The sequence below is a fragment of the Rhinopithecus bieti genome, unplaced genomic scaffold (assembly GCF_001698545.2).
Source record: "Rhinopithecus bieti isolate Rb0 unplaced genomic scaffold, ASM169854v2 scaffold_12653, whole genome shotgun sequence".
Classification (NCBI taxonomy): domain Eukaryota; kingdom Metazoa; phylum Chordata; class Mammalia; order Primates; family Cercopithecidae; genus Rhinopithecus; species Rhinopithecus bieti.
In genome coordinates this window covers 1198760-1221124 of record NW_016807437.1, presented here as the reverse complement: position 1 = coordinate 1221124, position 22365 = coordinate 1198760, and positions in this window count along the sequence as shown.

The following is a 22365-nucleotide window of genomic DNA, read 5'->3' as shown; positions in this document are numbered from 1 at the left end:
ACAATATGGTAACATTTTTATAAATCTTTTATAACCCTTTACAATTTTTTTTTTTTTCAGAGCAGGACAATGTTGTAAGCAAACTCTGTTGTGCTTTTCTTCCAATGTCCAATTTATGGAAAAAAACTGAATAATGCCATTTTAACTTTAGCCAATAGGTTCACATGGAGAATTTTTTACAATTAATTTTTTTATAAACCTCCCATAACTTGTTCAAACCTTTAGCTTTATTTAATTTAAAACAATTCTTTAACCCTCTAACCTAGGCAAAAATTTACATTCGCATACCTTCTTATAATCTCTTACAAAAAAACATTTTATTCTCCTTACACGCCTTGTATATAAACTTATTTTTTTCAGTAGTCTAAATTACATATTACAATGTCAACTCCTAGTGACTTTTACTTTTGGTGAAAACCTCGGTAAGTAAGGGATTCTAATTACGTATTAGATGTGGAGCCTAGGACCCGGACAGAAATAGAGATAAGGTCTGATTCTTTCCCGCATCTAATTTCACATGTCCCAGGCCTTACCTAGCTGTAAAAACAGGAAAGCTGTACAGTTAAGAGTCATAGTGGCATTTTGTGAAGCATTTAGGAGGCCTAATTACCTTTAAATTGTACAACATTTCTGGCATACATTTATTTATTTTTATTTATTTATTTATTTTTGAGATGAAGTCTTGCTCTGTCGCCCAGGCTGGAGTGCAGTGGCCAGATCTCAGCTCAGGGTTTACGCCATTCTCCTGCCTCAGCCTCCTGAGTAGCTGGGACTACAGGCGCCCGCCACCTCGCCTGGCTAGTTTTTTGCATTTTTTAGTAGAGATGGGGTTTCACCATGTTAGCCAGGATGGTCTCGATCTCCTGACCTCGTGATCCGCCCGTCTCGGCCTCCCAAAGTGCTGGGATTACAGGCTTGAGCCACCGTGCCCAGCCGCATACATTTATTTTTATAAATTCTTTCATAACTTACACAGACCATGTATGACATGTTTAGACTTTCTGACTTGCCCTGAACATCCCTCTTTTTAAACAACCAGTCATTTTACTTTAGGACAGAAATTTACCATACAATATACTTTCTCACATAAAATCTCTTTTCTTTATAACCTTATTTGCATAGAAATGGGGCATGGCTAATTCTATATCTTCCCAGGCCTTATTTAGAATTTAATGTCTCCAAAAGAAATTGAATAATTTTCAAAGGTCAAAGCAGTTTATGACCTTAAAGCACTTAGCAAACCTGCGTAATTTAGACAAAATGTCTTCATTTTATCCATAATCTTTAAAGCTGTTTTTATTTTGCTTTTGAAATATTTGATTTAAGCACTTATTTTTGTTTAAGTCAATTAATTAGAGCTCTTTTATATAAACATTACACACAACATATATATAATTACACAGACAGAAGAATATTACTACAGTAGTTGTAAGATTTTTCATTTGTCAGTTTTTAACTTTCTTAATTGGTTACTGGCTTTAGTTTGAAGCCCTTGGAAGAACAAGGCCAGAAAAGGGGTTTTGGTGCCTCCTGTTTTCCCAAGGACACCAGGGTGTTAGAGCTTGAATACTGGCTTTTAATTAAGCTCACTTTTAACCATAGCACTCTTTAATAACATCCTTTAAAAAGTTTTCATTACCCGATTTTAGCCAGGCCAAACGGCCAATATTTCTGGCTATTGAACTTTACCAAAGGTAACCTCCCAGGTGCTCAGAGAAAGGAAAATTTAAGACAGCACATGGAGGAGAAGAGACTAGACAAAGTCATGCAGATATTAAACCAAAAAGGACTTACTTCCTAAGCAGGGAATCAAACCCCGACCACCAGCGTGAAAGGGCGAAAACCTTAACTACAGGACAGAGTAGTATCTACTATATTTCTCAGAAGAAATCTATAGTAGTTAATTTTGAGCTTGCAAGGGCCTTTAACTACTCAAGATGATTTTTAGAGCTAACTATGACATAAAACCTAACATTCCTGTGCCCTGGAAGGTGGAGACCAAAAGAAAGTACTGCCACATGGTTACAATGTCAAGCTCCCAAGGACATAAAATAAGATAGAGATAAACAGGGATTTTTACCATTCATTCAACCATTTGCACAGAGAGAGAGAAGCCAGAAACCTGACGAGTAAGAAATTCTCACCCTTTTGCTGGCACGCCAGGTTTCTGGGTGCCCTTTCCCTGAGTGGCCCTAGTGACTCAGCTTGCCACACCATCTTGCTGGGGCCAACCGCATCATACAGGAAAATTTTTCTGTTCTGGCCAGAGTAAAATATGTGTGACAAAACAAAGACACTAGCTACTCTGATTAGCACCCAATGTCAAACTGGTAAGGCTCAAACTTGCCCCTGCTTGGGCCCCATCATTGTTAATCCAAACTCTGACTAGGAGTTTTAACCTGTGATCTCTGGGCAATATGGTCGCCCTGAATAATAGAAAAGATAAGAAAGGGAAAGGAGAGAGAGAAAAGCATTGCCTGTGGCAGAGTGGGGAAGGCAAAATGATCAGGGAGGCCAGAGAAAGATCTACCCATTGCAGTGACACTGAAAAGTTCAGGTGGCTGCTTCTTGGTAGCAAAGGGATCTTTTCCAGCAGTCCTGTCATCTCTCAAGTTTCCCCTTTTAGGGAAGAAAAAGTTTCCCATATTCCACAAATCTATACATGTCTAATCCTGACACCCACAACCATTGGCAAGGAATGTAAGGCAGATTATCCCAAAGAGAATAGCAGTTGAATTGACATGCTGTAGTGCCAAATCCATTCTTACAAAACGGACTTTACTGAGAGTCTTCATTTTTAAAATGTACTTCAATTCATTGTTGTTCACTTCCACTGTAATTTATCTTTAGTAAGATTTTGCCATTTCTGTAAGACTTCACTGCCTCCCAGGCCTAAAATATAAGCCTGAAGGAATTCAGTTTTCCAGAAATTAAGGATCCCAGTTTTACCTAAAATATTGGCTTTACACTCGGGTTCTCTTGATTAACTTAGCCAATGATTTTTTCCTACCTAAGCATGCAACAAAAATGAAACAAAGGGGTATAACACAAAAATCCCTGTGAATTTTCAAAAGCCAAATTTTATAACCCCTGCAATATTACTGCTTACTACCAGTTCCTTTCTGATCCAGTCAGATGTAAGAGGCCTCTAACTGGATCCAAGCCAGTTAATTCCCGGATCAAATCTGTTCCTGGACCCAGTCCAGTATCTGTAGCTACTCCAAACCCAATTTGGATTATGAATTTGCTCAAAGAAACTTGAAGAGCTCAAAACACAAATCTGGGGAGCTCAGAAATCCAAGAGGGAGGCTTCCCAGGATCCCCAACTGCTCTGAGAGATCAATGGACACAAGTAGGTCCTGCAGTGCTCCTGGGGGCTGCTAGAAGCTCCACTTCAGATTCTGCCTCTGACACCAACTGACAAAAGAAAAACCTCAACCAAATTAAATTTAAAGGAGTTTAATTGCACAATAAATGATTCGTGAATCGGGCAGCCTCCAGAATCACAACAGATCCACAGAGACTCTAGGGGTGCCTTGTGGTCAGAACAAATTTATAGACAAAAAAGGTAAAGTGACATATAGGAATTGGAAGTGAGATACAGAAACCGTGAGATTGGTTACAGTTCAGCATTTGCTTTATTTGAATGCAGTTTGAACATCCAGCAGTCTACGAGTGGTTGAAGTTTGGCTGCTGGGATTGGCCAACATTCAGTCATTGTTACAGGTGCATAGTATTAAGTTAGGTTTTCAATTTTGTCTGACTATTAAACTAGGTTACAGTTCTCCACAAGGACTCAAATATGGAAGTAGAGAGTCCTCAGGACCCATATTTAGTTTGCTTTAACAACAGTTAAGACTACAGTTCTGGGTCGGGCGTGGTGGCTCAAGCCTGTAATCCCAGCACTTTGGGAGGCCGAGATGGGTGGATCACGAGGTCAGGAGATCGAGACCATCCTGGCTAACACAGTGAAACCCCGTCTCTACTAAAAAATGCAAAAAACTAGCCGGGCGAGGTGGCGGGCACCTGTAGTCCCAGCTACTGGGGAGGCTGAGGCAAGAGAATGGCGTAACCCGGGAGGCGGAGCTTGCAGTGAGCTGAGATCCGCCCACTGCACTCCAGCCTGGGCGACAGAGTGAGACTCCCTCTCAAAAAAAAAAGACTACAGTTTTGGTGCCCTACAACCTCCTCAGCCTGAATCCAAACTCTGCCACATAGCATTTGCTAGGCTAATGGCAATTTACTTAACCTGTCTATACTTCAGTTTATCTGCAAAAGAGAGCTGATAATAAAGACACTATCTCCTACAATCGTCATGAATATTAAATGGAATGATCATTCAGAGGGAATAAGCAAGCAAAATTACTTTTAGAGTAACTGAAACTGTGGTTTTAAAATTTGCCATAAATTTTACTTCACTTCTCATTCTAACTTTTCTCTCCCGTATTTAAGTAAGTATCCCATATATAAATTTATTAATTAATTTATAATATAATATAAAACTTAAAATAATATGAATTTTATTATAATTATTATTAACTAATATATTAAATATAACATTTTAATATTATATTGATAATAATTAAATTAATATAACAATATTATTATTATTAATAATTATATTATATTAAACATATGATTATATTATAATAATTATATTTATAATAAAGATAATATATTCTATTAGGAATATTATAACTTCTATTATATAGAAATAGAATAATTAAATATATTCTATTATATTATTAAATCAGAATAGAATATATATATAATTATATAAGAATATATTATATTTATATATAATACTATAATTTAATAATATAGTGTAATATATAATATAATTATAGTGTTATAAATAATATAATATATATATATTATTAAATATAAATATATAGTGTTATAAATAAAATGTACCATATATTATATTACAACTAATTGAATATAAAATATATTATAATATATTATTATGGTTATAAATATATTATTATTAGTTTTGTAATATGAATACTTATATTATTATAGGTTTTAAGTGTTCGAGTTTGTTAACTTTACTAGGCATTCCAACAGTTATAAACTTCACGCCAAAAAGTTGTTTCATTGCTTATTAGTTTTTTGTGAGACATAGACTATTGAGTTGTACCACAGTTAAGTCACCTCCTATGTGAAATCATCTTTAACCACTCTTCCCTGATCCTAGACCAACCCAGTTAGAATTAATTATTTCCTCCTCTGGTTTCCCATGACACATCATTAATTCTCTCATAATAGCAGACATTGTAGCCATATAGCCCAATTATAATTTTAAAAGTTTGTTTCCCACACACTCAGGTAGCTCTCCAAGATAGTGACTATGTCTCAGTCACTCTGTTTCCCTAGTGTCTCACAAACTTTCCAGCACATGGCATGTCAATGATGTCTAAACCATGAATGAGTGAATAATAGAGACCCATTTGGGACACCCAGGATAAAATAACTTTGAACAGGGCCAAATGTAGGAAATGCAAAACAGATATTCATAGGCCATAGGCAGTGAACCACATGGACAAAATATTTGAAACAATGACTTTTAGACATTGGACAATAGGCAGATTTTCACTTTGCAGACTGTGGTTCAGAGGGAAGAATCCAGAGCCTAGCAGACTCAGTTGAAAAGAGGAATCAAAGAGCTCTGGAGCTCTGCATAAAGGTATCCTTGAATCTTTAGTTCAGTACTTATCTTCAGACCTGAGAAAGAAGCCACAAAGACTGGGGAATCACTAGAAAGCAAGAGGTTGAAAACTCCTCATAAAAAGCTGAGAATAGTTTACGTTATTACTAGCCAGAATGGAAAGATATTATAACACGTTAATCATTGAATAGAATCCTCAGGACATCACCTTAGTATAAGAGCAAAATTATCCCCAGATTACAGGCTGCTCTAAAGTGGCAATTTTAAAAGCTTAAAGCAAGTCTCAAAAGAATAAAATTATTTCAATACCTTAACTGGTTGTCACAATAAAGTCTCAGGCTTATTTAAAAGAATGAGAAAAAAAAAAATCACACCAAACAATGTAAAATTTATAATGTCCAGCATGAAAAAAATATAATGGAAATGTAAAAAAGTAGAAATGTCTGACACATAACCAGGAGAAAGATCACCCAATAAAAACAGACACAAAAAAAGACAGAGGTGATAAAATCAGCAGACAAGGACATAAAAACAGATATTATAAATAAACTCTACATGTTCAAGAAGATAGAGAAAAACCTGAACGTAATGAAGATATAAATGGAAGACATTAAAAAATGATCCAAGTAAAACTTTTAGAGATGGCTACAATGAAAAATATATTGGGAGGCATTAACACAAAACTAGACACTGAAAAAGAAACGATCAGCAAACTTGACACATAGCAAAAAGCTATCCAAAATGAATATTAGCAACCTGTGAAACAGTATCAAGCAGTTAACATACGTATGATTAGAAAACAGGTTTGAATTAATTGTACTCAAAGCTATTCCAAATTTGATAAAAACTATAAATGCGTAGATCCAAGAACCCCAGGGTAAAAATAAACAAAACCATACCAAAGAACATCATAATCAATATACTGAAAACTAGTGATTTTTAAAAAATCTTGAAAGCACTCAGAACTTCAGAACTTCCCTTCAAAAAAGAGTTACATAGACAAGAACAAAGAGAAGAATGAATGCAAACTTTTCATTAGCAACTTATGCAAGTCAGTAGACAAATGAACAATACTTTTAAGGTATAGAAAGAAATAAACTATCAACTTAGAAATCTATTCCAAGAAAAAAATCTTTCAAAAATGAAGATAAAATAAAGAATTTATTAGATAACCAAAATCTGAGATAATTCACCACCAACAGACATGTACTGCAAAAAACATTAAAAGACGTTCTTCAAGCAAGAAGAAATGATACCAGATGCTAATTTTTATCTGCATAAAAGAACAAAAAACACTGGAAATTATATATATGTGAGTAAACATATAAGATTTTTTTCAATTTTAAGTTTCTATAAAAGAAAATTGTGTAAATATGAAGGATAATAATATATTGTTGAGTTTATAACATATTCAGAGTAAAATGTATGACAAAAACAGCATTAAAAATGAGAGAGAAAAAACAAAAGTATACTGTTGTAAGGTTCTCAGACCATTATGACATAATGGTTGTTATTTAAAGGTAGACCACAGTAATGCAAAACTACAATTTGTAAACCCTAGAGCAAGCACTAAAATAAAATAGGTAAACACATAAATAAACGAAATGGAGATTTAACTAAGAAATCATAAGTGCAGTTGAAAAGGAACTATAAAAATTACTCATTCCCAGGGCCTGGAGATGGGCCCACTCACTCTGCTGCCAACCCTGCCACCTACACCCATTCACATGTACCACCTAAGAACCTGGAGACTGGCTTGCCCAGCCCATCACTGCCACTGCTAACATTAGTAAGTGCCACCTGGGAGCCTAAGGGTTATCCTACCACTGCTACTCCCATCACCCATACTGGGTATGATGTCCAGGGACCTCAGGACCCACCCACACATCTGGCACACTGCTACAACTGCCAGTACACAAACAAGCATTTTGGACACCCAAGAATAGGCCCACCTGGATCCAGTAACGCTAGTACCTGTATATGCCACTGAATGGCTCTAGGTCAAGCACACTCTGCCTGCCACTGATACACTGGGGCTTCAGAACTGGCCCACTTGGCATACCTATCCCCAGCAAAGCCTCACCACAGCTTCTCTTAACAACCTCAGCCAAGTCACTGAGAAAATCCCAGGTTCCTCTGATACTATTCACAGCTGAAGAAATCATACAGAGACTACACTACTGCATGCACTCAGAATCAAAGCTAAAGTACCTTTGCCAACCATCAACATTAATATATCTTCAGGAAAAAGTCTTCCTCCATGAAAGTTAATCCAAAAATTGAAGAGAGCAATTGTTACATCAGATGCACAAATATCAATATAAGGGCAAAAGAAACATGAAAAAGCAAGAAAATATGATGCCACCAAAAGATCACAATAATTCTCAGGCAAGAGATTTCAATCCAGGAAAATTTACAAATTCCTAGAAAATAATTCAAAATATTAATCTTGAAGAAGCTCTGGGAGGTCCTAGAAAATACTGAAAAACCAAATAAAAGAAAGAATCTCAGAAGTTGAAAACAGGTCTCTTAAAATGACCCAGCCAGAAAACAATTTTAAACAAAGAATAAAAAAGGTTGAGCAAAGCTTGCATGACATATGAGACACCATAAAGTGACCAAGTATTCAAATTTTGGGTGTCCCAGAAGGCAAAGAGAAAACTAAAGGGTTAGGAAACTTATTTAACAAGATAATAGATTAAAACTTACCAAGCCTAGCAAAAGATGTAGACATTCAGATTGAGGAAGCCCAGAGATCCTCGAAAAATATATTGTTCAAAAAGGTCTTCTCAACAGCACATTGTAGTCAAAATATCAAAAGTCAAAAATGAAGAGAATTCTGAAACACAGCAAGAGAAAAGTATCTAGCCACCTGTAAATGAATCCCCATCAGACTAATAGTAAATTTCTAGCAGAATCCTTACATGATAGGAGAGAATGGGATAATATAGTCAAAGTATTAAAAGGAAAAAAATTGTCAGTCAAGGATACTAAACTCAGCAAAATTATCCTTCATAAGTAAAACAGAAAAAAAGACTTTCTCAGACAAGCAAACGTTAAGGGAATTCATCACCACTAGACCAGTCCTACAAGAAATGCCTAAGATAATCCTACGTCTGGAAGTGAAAGAAAAATATCTACCATCATAAAAACACACAACAATATAAAACCCATTAGTAGATCAACTATGTAAACAAGGAAAAATCTCAAATGATAACACTACAGAAAACCACCAAACCACAATGATAAAAAAGAGGAGAGAAAGGAACAAAGCATATACAAAACAATCAGATATCAGTCAACCAAATGACAGGAATAAGCCCTCACATATCAATAATAACCTTAAATATAAATGGATTAAATTTTCCACTCAAAAGACATAGGCTTGCAGAATGGATTAAAAAAAAAAAAATGACCCACTGGGACACTCATCTCATCTGTAAGGCCACATATAGACTGAAAGTAAAAGGATGGAAAAAGATGTTCCATGCAAATAGAAACCAAAATCAAGCAGTAGTAGCTATACTTATATCAGATACAGCAGACTTTAAGCCAAAAACCGTACAAAGAAACAAAGAAGGTCATAATATAATGACAAAGGGATCAATTCAGCAAGAGGATATAACAATGCTAAACATACATGCACCTGACAATGACCCTGAAGAAATGAAGATCTCTGCACTTCCTGATAAAAATAAAAGATAACAATAAAAATAATCCTCTTAAAGAAGCTTAGTGAGCTACAAAATAACACAGATAGTCAACTAAACAAATCTTTAAAACAATATATGAACAAATTAAAATTCAATAAAGAGATAAAACCACATAAAAGAAATCAGAAAAGAAATTCTGAAGCTAAAGAGCACAATAACTGAATTTTAAAATTTCATAAGGAGTCTCAATAACAGACTAAATTAAGCAGAAAAAATCTTTGAGCAAAAAGGACATTTGAAATTAATCTGTTGGAGGAACCAAAAGAAAACAGAATGAAAAACAGTAAAAAATAAAGAAATAAGTAAATAAAAGCCTATGGGACTTATGGGACAACATCAAGCAAACCAATATATGCATTATGGAAGTTCCAGATGGAACAGAGAAAGAAAAGAGGGCAGAAGTATTTTGTAAAGAAATAATGACTAAAACTTCTAAAATCTGGAGAGAGAAATGAACACCCAGATCCATGAAGTCCAAAGAACCCCTTCACAAGAAATCATAATGGGAGTTCTTCAAGTTGAAATAAAAGGACTCTAACAACATGAAAATATATGAAGTATATAACCCATTATAAAGGTAGAAATATAAATAGATTAAATATAAAGAGATCTTTAACAACACACATTATGATCAAATTTTCAAAAGCCAAAGACAGATAATTATGAAAGCCCCAAGAGACAAGCAATTTATCACATATGAGAGAATATAAGATTTTCAGTATATTTCTTAAAGAAACCTTGCAGGCCAGGAAACAATAGAAAAGATATATTCAACATGCAAAAAGAAAAAAAAATTTTAACCAAGAATACTATAACTGAAAATGCTGTCCTTCAGAATTGAAGGAGAGATTAGGACTTTCCCAGAACAACAACAAAAAGCTACAAAAGTTCATCACCACTAGACTTGCTTTACAAGAAATGCTAAAGGGAATTCTTCAAGTTGAAATAAAAGCACTCTAATAACATGAAAATACATGAAATATAAAGCTCATTTTAAAGGTAAAACTATAGTCAAATCTTGAATACTTTAACACTGTAATGGTGGTGCATAAATCACTTTTAACTCTAGTATAAAAGTTAAAAGACAAATGTATTAAAATAACTGTAACTACTATAATTTTAATTGATACATAATATATAAAAATGGAAATTGTGACATCCAACATAAAATGTGGGAGGAGATGTTAAAGTGTAGCATTTTTGTGTACAGTTAAATTTGTTATTAGCTTAAAACAAACTGTTATAAGATGTTTTATGTAAGCCCCTTGGTAACCACAAAGAGAGAACCAGCAGTAAACACATAAAAGATAAAGAGAAGAGAATAAAGCATACCATTAATCAAAGCATAAAAATCATCAAATCACAAAGGAATACACCTAGGGAGAAAGAATAAAATGAAGAAACTACAAAACAGTCAGAAAATTAACAAAATGGCAGTAGTAAATTTTTACCTATCAATACTCACTTTAAGTATAAATGAATTGAATTCTCCTATCAAGATATAAGTATATGAATGGATTAAAAAACAAGATCCAACTATATGTTGCCTAAAAGAGATCACTTTAACTGTAAGGACACACTTAAGCTGGAAGTGAACAGAAGGGAAAAGATATTCCATGCAAATGGTAACCAAAAGAGGACAAGAACGGCAGTAATTGCATTAAATGAAATAGACTTTAAGTCAAAAAACTGTAAAACAAGACTAAAAAGGTTATTATATAATGATTAAGGATCAATTTGTCAAGAGGATATAACTATAAATAAATACCTCCCCAATATCAAAGCTCTTAAATATATAAAGCAAACATTACAGAAATGAATAGAGAAACAGCATTCAATGATAGCAGGAGACTTCAATGCCTCACCTTCAACACTGAATAGATCATCCAGATAGAAAACTTATAAGGATATAGTGTTGAACAACCCTACAGGTCTAATAGACATACACAAAACATTTCATCTAACTGCAGCGGAATACACTTTCTTCTCAAACACACACAGAAAATTCACAAATATGTGAAAATGAAGCAACACACTCCTGAACAACTAAGGGGTCAATAAAAATGTCAAATAAGGAATTTTAAAAAATCTTAATGAAATTGATATCATCATCTTGATGAGAAAGATGACACATGCATGAGAATGAAAATACAACGTATCAAAACTGATACGATGCAGGAAAAGCAGCTTATAGGGAAGTTTATAGTGATAAATGCTTACATGAGAAAAATATCTCCAATAAACAACCTAACTTTACACTTCAAAGAAGTAGAAAAAGAAATACAAACTAAGCCCAAAATCAGTAGAAGATAAGTATTAATAATAAAGATCAGAGCAGAAATAAATCAAACAGAAAAACAATAGGAAAATTCAAAGAAACTAAAGTTGGATTTTTTTAATATAAATAATATTACAAGACAGGCAATTCAAATACATGAAATTATAAATGAAAGAGAAAACAATATACTAATACCACAGAAATGCAAAAGATCATAAAAGACTACTGTGAACAATTATATGCCAACAAATTGGAAAACATAGAAGAAATAGATAAATTCCTAGATACATATTATCTGCCAAAACTGAATCATGAAGAAACAGAAAATCTGAACAGAACAGTAACGAGTAAGAAGATTGAATTAGTAATCAAAAGTGTTCCACGAAAGAAAAGCCTACAACCTAGTAAATTCTATCAAACATTTAAAGAAAAAGTAATTCCAATCTTTCTCAAACTTTTCCAAAAAATTGACAAGGAAACACTTCCAAACTCATTTTTCAAGGCCAACTTTATCCTTATACTAATGCCAGACAAGGACACTACAAGAAAAGAAAATTACAGGCCCATGTCCTTGATGAACTTAGATGCAAAAATCCCCACCAAAGTACTCGTAAACAAGATTCAACAGCATATTAAAAAAAAAAAAAAAATTACCACGATCAAGTAGGATTTTTCCCTTGGATGCAAGGATAGTTCAACACACACAAATTAATAAATGTGATATAGCACATTAACAGAATAAGGGACAAATCCATATGATCGTCTCAATAGACGTAGAAAAAAGATTGGACAAAATTCCACATCATTTAATAATAAAAACTCTTAACAGATTAAGTATATAGGGAATGTACCTCAACACAATATTTAGGCCATGTATAACAAGCCCAAGCTAAAATCATACTCAAATAGTGAAAAATTAAAAGCTTTTCCTCTAAGATCAGGAATAACAAAAGGATCCCTTCCCTTGTCATTTCTATTAAACATATTCAAATTCCAATGACTTTTTTTAATAGAAAATGAAATCCTGAAACTTTTTTCATAGAAAAAAATCCTGGCCTGGTGCGGTGACTCACGCATGTAATCCCAGCACTTTGGGAGGCTGAGGGGGGGCAGATCACAAGGTCAGGAGTTCAAGACCAGCCTGTCCAACATGGTGAAACCCTGTCTCTACTGAAAATACAAAAATTAGCTGGGCATGGTGGCATGTGCCTGTAATCCCAGCTACTCGGGAGGCTGAGGCAGGAGAATTGCTTGAACCAGGATGCAGGTGGCAGAGGTTGCAGTGAGCCAAGATTGTGCCACTGCACTCCAGCCTAGGATACAGAGCGAGACCCTGTCTCAAAAAAAAAAAAAAAAAAAAAATCCTAAAATTCCTCTGGAACCACAAATGACTCCAAATAGTCTTCTTGAGCAATCTTGATCAAAAAGAACAAAACTAGAGGCATTGTACTTCCTAATTTCAAAATATACTACAGAGTTGTAGTAATCAAAGCATCATGATACTAGAATAAAAACAGACATATAGACCAATGGAACAGAATAGAGAGCCCAGAATAAATCCATTCATATACAATCAATTGCTCTTTAACAAACCTGCCAAGAACACACAATGGGGAAAGGACAGTGTCTTCAATAAATGGTATTAAGAAAACTGGGTATCCATGAGGAAAATAATTTAGTCCCTAATCTCACACCATATACAAAAATCACCTCCAAATGGATTAAAGACTTAAATGTAAGACCTTTAAATTGGTGCACGGATAAAGAAAATACGGTGTGTATGGGTGTATACATATCACACACACACACACACACACACACACACACACACACACACACACACCAGAATACTATTCAGCCTTAAACAAAATAAAAAACAAAAGAAAGAAATTCTACCATTTGCCACAACATGGATATTGAGAATTTTTGCATCAGTTCATTATTGGGGTTAAAGATAAAAACAGTTTTACTTGTTCGTCAGAATCATGGATTCCACGTTACACTCTGTGTAATTCTATTAAAGATCCCCTCTGATTAAGCATCTCACTTTATACCCACTACTTGGATATTAAGGTTTTGTAGAAGCCTCTAAAATTGTGTGAAGCAAAATTTCATACAATAAGCAAGGTACATGGTATTGCAGGAAAACAAAAATACCTCTGTAAAAATATTTCACTCTCACTTTCAAACTGCAGAGGACAGCCTTGAAATCTAGAATGTCTAATTATTTAGTTTAATGTCACAAATCAAGTAAAAAATAAGAGGGAGGAGGAGATGGTGGGTTTTGAGAGAAATATTGTAATTTCATTTATGGTTTTGTGTTCTGACTATAAGCCCCCTTTCCCTCTTTAATGTAGCCATAGAAATATTCGCCTGCATTCTATTTGATAGTGTGTGCCTGTTTTGTACATCCTTCTTGAATCAGGCAGTCTACTGAAATTTTCTGATAACGAGCTGAATTGTTAGAGGCAAGGTGGGAGTTTCTCAAGCAAACAAATGAAATAGTTGGAAAGATCCTCACTGAGGTCACAAAGGAGGGCCTCCAGAAGACTGGTCTTTATCTCTAACCTCTTTTTGAAGATTGGCAAGAATAAATAGTGCTTCTTGAGAGAGCGTATGTGGGTGGTGACTGCAGTGGCGGCAGAGCTGCATGTCAGCATGTTGATTCAATGAAAGTACACAAGCTTTGCCAAGGCAAAGCAGACAGAATGGAGGCTGCTGGTTCCAGGGCGGAGCTGGAATCAGGTGCTGGGAATTTTTTCTGTCCCTTGATGGGGCAAGAAAGCAGCTCTGGCCTCCTTCTTTGAATAACTACTTAACAAGTCCATTAGCAGTTGAAGTGAATAGGTCTCTACATGGCTTTCTTTTCAGTGAACAAAGAATCCTCCTGATTCTTGTTTCTTCCAGTGGTGAGGGCCAAGGCAGGGAGGAAATGTGGGCAGTCACTGAAACAAGTAAAGATTCCTGCCTTTATTAGTTAATTTGCAGACATTTATTAAGTGTCCTAATGTGCAACAAGCACACTGCACTAGACGTCACAGAGAAGGACAAACATAATAGCAATTACTATTGCTCAATTTATTATGCATTTCCACATATGAGTCACTGTGCTGATGATTTTATGTGTATCATATTTTATTAATTTTAATATAATATTTTGAGTAGGTGTTATTCACATTTCCCAGATGGTAAAATAGAGGCTCAAATGGAGACAAAAATATAATAAGTGACAAAGCCAGGATTGGAAACTAGTTTTGTTTAATTCCAGTGTCTACTCTAAACGTTATTCTAAATGCCTTTTAAAAGAGACAAAGCATTTCCTAATCTCAAAGCAATGTTTTTTTGTTTTTTTCTTTTTAGTATAGTTAGCTACCCACTAGATTGCCAGGCAGTCAGAAATAGCAATATACCTCAGAACTTGGGAAAATTTTGATATTCTTTTGGTTTCTATATCACCCTTCTCTACCAATTTTGAAGAGCTCCTCATTTGTAAGGGGAATGCCACTGGTAGCGACCGTCGTTTCCTCAATTCTCCTGTATTCGGTGATTTTATGCTCAACCCATACCCTCCCCTCAGTTCACAGAAGTAGACTCAAGGGGAAGTTCCATGGATAAAATTTATGCAAGTAAGTGATTCACCATCTTAGACAAGGTTGAAATTCAGGATCAGAAATGGGTTAGCTCTAAATAAGGTTGCTAAATTAAGCTCATGTCTGTTAATAGGGGCTGCCTGATAGATTATCCAAAATGTGCTGGGCTTAGTAATAACTGTGACTAAGTTATAATGTTAGAACTACTTAGTAAATGGCTGTTTTATTTATATTTGTACACATACACACATATATAATACATACATATATACTGAACATATACATATATGTATATACATGTCTATATATTTATATGTTGAGTATTTATATACACCCAACATATAAATATATGTATGTACATATATGTGTATATGCATATATATGTATATGTTGAGTATTTATATTTGTACACATACACACATATATAATACATACATATATACTCAACATATACATATATGTATATACATATGTGTATATATTTATATGTTGAGTATTTATATACACTCAACATATAAGTATATGTATATACATATATATGTATATGTTGAGTATTTCTTTTCCAAAATGCTTGGGACCAGTGGATTTTGGATTTTTTTACATTTTGGAATATTTGCATATATATAATGAGATATATTGGGGATAGGACCCAAGCCTAAATATGAAATTATTTATGTTTTATATATACCTTATACACATAAACTGAAGGTAACTTTGTATAACATTTTAAATAATCTTGTGCTTGAAACGAAGTTTGTGTGCATTGAAGCATCAGAAAGCAAAGACGTCACTCTCTCATCCACTCATTCATGTGGACAACCTGTGATTGTTTGGCATCACCATCATTCTGACTGAATTTACATGCTACCAACAGAAAACATTTTTTTACACTATTCACACTTAAGTACTTAACAATAAAAAATATGGCATATTTTTAATATAGTGGAAAAATAATATGTTCAGGATAACTAAGCAGCATGGCAGCATCGCCAGAATACCTGTATTAGCTGTCCAACAACAAACATCACCAGGCTTTCAATCACAACCTGCAATACTGTATGTGGACTAAAAGGTTACCATAAACTGGGTTTTATTTTTGTAGGTGAAAAGAAACTTCAGAAGCAGTTGAGCAGCCAGGAAATGAGTCTTTTAGGAATGAGAAGTAATTCCCCGGATACCTTTTAAAATGTTTCCTCTGGAGTCATGTCTTATTAATGGTTTTTGTCTTAGGGATTCCTTTTGATTTCATAAACTGACATGATTTCTCATTCTGTTATAAATGTATGCTGTTCTAGTTTTTCAATAAGCCCATCATACATTTTCACCATGTCATCTATAGGCATTTTTTCTGCAGCATTAACAATATCTTCATCGTCACTACTATCAGAATCACCTTGATTCAGAATCATTTCAATTATTTCACCATCAATGAGTAAACAATTGAACATCATTATCAATGTTAATAATTTCTTTGATATCCACTTATTCCAGCTTACTGATGGACTCTGAAAGTATATTTTTTGCATATGTAAGGAGGGCAGACTTTTTTCTCACTTGACAGATGTAATCCTTCGAAGTCACAATCTTGTTCATCATCATCACTGAGCATAGTCGCAGGCCAGGGTTGTCCCAGGCATGCATACTGTGTCTTTAATCCCTGTGTTCCAAGCATTGGCAACAGAATACACAGCATCTTTCATGTTAAACTCCTTTTGAAAAGTTTCCACACCAACGCCTCTGTTCACAGTTGCTGGCATGCTATTCAAGAAAGTGTTTTTATGTTTACTCTTCATTGATCTAAGGATACTCTAGTCACATGGCTAAATTAATGAAGTCACACTTGGGGAAAAGTACATGGCATAAACATTACTTTTTATGATAATTTCAGCTGGAGGATGAGCAGGACAATTGTCAAAGTATGACAAAATCTTGCAGTTGTTACCCAGTCCAGCTTCCCTGCAGTGAGCACTACCCGCTGGTACAAATTGTTCATGAAACCAATTAGAAAAGATGTCCCTGGTGATCCATGCCTTTTAGTTAGCATAATAATGGACTGGTAAAAAAAAATCATACCTTGAAAATAGCACAGATGCAATTACCTATCACAGTAAATTTACACGTATGTGTGCCTGCTGCATTAACACATCCCAGCTCAATTATTCTGTCTTTGGCATCCTTAAGTCCTATAGGGGCTATAGTCTCTTCAACTATAGTCAGTATCTTTCTGGGGCAATAACACCAAAATAGAGAGCTTCATTAGCATTATAGACTTACTCTGTCTTCAGAATTTCATTAGGGATGACCTTGGCAAACTCATCAATGAATTTCTCCACTGTTTCACAATCAGCAGATGTTTTATCACCACAAACCTTTAAAAAATTAATTCTATGTCTTTTGAAAAATTTCTGCAACCAGCTTGTTGAATATAGTTCCTGTCAATGTTCAGTTTGTTCAAATAGATCTTTGCTTGTTTTATGATCAGTATATCCTTAAGTGGCATGTGTTCCTCGTGACACTGATGGAGTCACTCTTTTAATACACAATCAAAATCTTCATTTTTTAGCTTTATGCAGTGTTTTTCTATTTTTCATTAACTTCTGCTAATCACTTTCAGCATAAAACCTCAACAGTTTATCATTCTGTTTCTTCAGGTAACATATGGTGGTCATTCCGACACTACACTCTTCTGTGTTTCACATTTGTATTGCTGTCCACTTTCTCCAACAGCTTGACTTTCTGTGCTACAGGTAAACATAAATCCTTCCTTGTCTTCTTATCACTGTTAACCATAGATGTATCTGCAGGCTTATTTCAACATTTTAAACCATACCCTTCTACTACAGAACAGAGAATAAGCAAAAAACACAGTGAGTAACGAACATAGGTCTTGGACCCATGTGGGGCATCTTAGAGAACCTACCATTGGTGCATCCAGCCTGTACATGTGCCATTTTATTATTCTTTGTAGTGCACTTGTGTAGGAGAATCAGGGAGGGCATAGAAAAATATATCACAGCCGATGGGGGCTGAGAGGGTCTTTTTTCCTTTGGGGATGCTGAGGAAACTGTGTACACCGTGTATTGTACACCTGTTTTGACTGTGATCTACCATAAGAAGTCAGGTATGGAATTTTCCACTTGCAGTGTCATGTGAGCCCTCAAAAAGTCTCAGAGTTTGGAGCATTTCAGATTTCAGATTTTTGGATTAGGGATGTTAAAATATGTATAAATATTCAAATATTTTTAGGAATCAGTCAAGCATATATCCAAACACATTTAATAATGAGTCCTAATGATCAGTCCATTTGAAGCTTCCAAAGCTATCTCAGTGCTTGCATTATTTTATTCACTTATTATTTATGGGGCTCTTATATCTTATGCATAGTATGAAGCTTTAAAGAAACAAGTAAAAAACGTGTTGTTCCTATCCTCAGGTATTTTACTTGCCATTTAATAGTACCTTTAAATACAAATCTCTGCTTTTCTCTTTGTCATTTTAATACAATTTGTAACACATTTTCAGTTTATTGGGACTTGCATTCTTTGCAATATATTACACTAATTTGATACTCTGAAAAAACTTTCTGATGAAAATAGCTAAAACATTATGTATGAGTGTGCGTGTGTGTGTGTGTGTGTGTTTTAGACAGTGTCTCACTCTATCACCCAGGCTGAAGTGCAGTGGTGTGATCTCAGCTCACCGCAGCTTCCACCTCCTGGATTCAAGGGGTCCTCCCATCTCAGCCTCCCAGTAGCTGGGACTATAGGTGGGTACCACCTAGACCAGCTAATTTTGTATTTTTTTGCTAGAGACAGGGTTTTGCCATGTTGCCCAGGCTAGTCTTGAACTCTTAGGATCAAGCCATCTGCCTGCTTTGGCCTCCCAAAGTGCTGGGGTTGCGATGTGAGCCTGATCTATATTTGCATATTTAGAACATTTTAAGTACATCACTAATCTGGCAAAAAAGCATGTGATATGTCAAAGCCAAAACAAAGTGATATTGGAAGATGAGAGGCAAGAAGGGCAGAAGCCAGCTTTAACCCTGAGGGAATCCACTGAACCTTGGCAAACTTGAACATGTAGAAGACTATATATGGCACCTAAGAAAGTAGACAAAACCTACAGCACATGCAAAGTAGAAAGTCTAATGGTAGTCCCCCATATAAAGCTGAGGCCCTCTGGGAATATAATTTCCTCTCATAAGTGGACAGTAAGGAGACTTCTCTTTTGCAGTGGGTGGAGGAGAATGAAAAATCTCTTTAAGGAATTTGGAACTATAATCTTGACCTCACACAGGTTTTTGCCCCAAGTTCAAACTTTCTGTGTGGTCAAAAAAAAAAAAAAAAAAAATTCCAGTGGAAATTTTCATATAACATAGTCCTGGATTTCAGTGACTATCCCCAGGTAATATGAAGTGAATTAAAATCTTCCCAGAAAAGAATTCAATTTCAACATGACCTGAAAGAATTCCATCGGATAACAATCCAAGGGATAAGAACTAATAGCCAATAATTGCAAATACACAGGTAACCAAAGAACCATGAATAAGAACCAGCAGAAATAACACTGAAGAATCAGATTAAAAAAAAAAACAACTCTAAGTATTTGAATTATCAGATGCTAAACATAAACTAAGAATGTCTGATATGCTTGAAGGATAGAGGTTTAAAAATATAAGCATGAAACAAGACTGTAAAAAGGTTCTGAAGAGAAATAACTTGAAAATTAAAGTGACAACAAAGTAAGTGAAATTAAACATTAAATGAATTAAATAGCAGATTAGAAAGAGGTGAAGAGAGACTCGATGAAAGGACGATCAGATCAAAGAAATTATCCAGAATGTTTCTGAAAGATACATTTTGAAAATATGAAAGGAAGTTTAATAAAATTAGAGGGCAGAATGAGAAGGTCCAACATACTCTAATCAGAATTCCAGAAGGAAATAACAATGAGAATGAAGAAGAAACAATATTTGAAGAGATTATAATGAAGAATTTTCAGAAAGATGCCCACTCAAAACCAAACGGTATAAACAATAATAAATCTATATCTAGACATATAATGATGAAATTTTGGGGCACTGAAGACAAAGGTGAGGTTTAAAAAGAAGCCCGTAAGAAGAGTTTAACTTGGACTTGGTTTGTCACTTCAAAATAAACTGAGAGTAAATCAAAGTTTTTCCCCCAAATTGTTATTTTAGTACATTTTGGTAATTTTTTTGAATAAATGAATGAACTATAAGCAACAGATTGAAGATTCCAAAATCAATGTTTTTAAATATCAGGTATGCAAAAAAATGGAATGCATTCTTAATGAAATTCCTGATAGCAGCCTTTTACATGTTATTCACTTTGAAAATTAGATAGGAAGAAAAGCTATGTTGCTGAAATTTTGATCATGCCTGTATTATTATAATAGATCCATAGCTAGCCTCTCAGGCTTTAAGCTCCATGCAGTGCTACCAGAATAATTTACCCTAATTATTACTTTTGTCTTGTTGCATGGCTGATTAGATACTTTCAGAGATTATGGACTTCTGAACACATCACATCAAAACCTCCCAGAGCTATGGAACAGCAGTACTGATTAGTGGCTGTACCCCAGAGTTGGCTGGATGTAGGTTTAATTTTACACATGTATGACCTAGAAAAGTTCATAATGTATTTTTAATCCTAACTTTTCTCATCTGCAAAATGGAAAAATAATGGCATTTAAAATCTGCTTTAAAGATTAAACAATATAATGTATATATCAAGTGATTTGCACAGCACTGGCTCAGAATAAATTATCACTGAAGTTGGCTATTGCTTTTAGATAATCATGCTAATATTAGACAATGATTCTAACAATCATTTTTTTTCTTCTTCTACTGCCATCAGCCCATATCTTTCTTTCTCTCAGACCTTGCTGAGGTCCCACAGCATCAGCCATCATGCTGAGACTAGCTTGGTCATAGAGACCATAACCCAGCGGTGCTAGAGGAATTAAAGACAGACACACAGAAATATAGAGTGTGGAGTGGGAAATCAGGGGTCTCACAGCCTTCAGAAGCTGAGAGCCTTGAACAGAGATTTACCCACATATTTATTGACAGCAAGCCAGTCATAAGATTTACTAAAAGTATTCCTATGGGAAATAAAGGGATGGGCTGAAACAAAGGGATGGGCTCTGGCTAGTCATCTGCAGCATGAACAAGTCCTTAAGGCACAGATCGCTCATGCTGTTGTATGTGGTTTAAGAATGCCTTAAGCGGTTTTCCACCCTGGGTGGGCCAGGTGTTTCTTGCCTTCATTCTGGTAAACCCACAACCTTCTAGCCTGGGCATCAAGGCCATCATGAGCATCTCACAATGTGGCACAGATTTTGTTTATGGCCAGTCTTGGGGCCAGTTTACGGCCAGATTTGGAGGCCTCTCCAACAGCATCATCTAGAAATTTGTCAGAAATACAAATTCTTGGACGTCATCCTAGACCCACTAAATCAGAAAATCTGAAAGTGAGGCCCAGCAGTCCAAATTTTAATAAGAGCTCCAGGTGATCCTGATGCACATGAGTACCACTGTTCCAACCACTGTACCTGTAGCTCAGCTGTCCTCAGTGAGGGGCTTTTGTAAACATGTAGAGAAGCTTTTGGTGGTCAAGAAACTTGATGATTCCTACTGGCAATTACTGAAGGCAGGGATGCTAAAGGTCCACAGGCATCCTAAACCTTTACCTTCCTCTGTACCTATTGAAATTCTGCATAATTTCTGAGGCTTGGCTCCTTCACATTTCATCCTCTTTATCCATTTTAGCCCAGACCATTACCTCTCTTATGACATAGCCACATGAATTATGTATAGTTAATATTATCTCATTTGCAATATTCTCAAAGAAGAGACCTATTACTTCTTTTTAGGTAGGCGGCATTAGTTTATTGGCTAAGAACATAGACTAGGGAGCCAGCGTGCCTGGATATGAATCCTTGCTCTGTGACTCCCTTAGCGTGTAACCTTGGGTTTTGCTACTTACCCCCTCTAAGCCTTGTCTTTCTCATCTGTATAATGGGATAGTAAGAGTACATACAACAAATGGTTGTGAGGATTAAGTCTTTAGAACAGTGCCTGGCACAAAATAA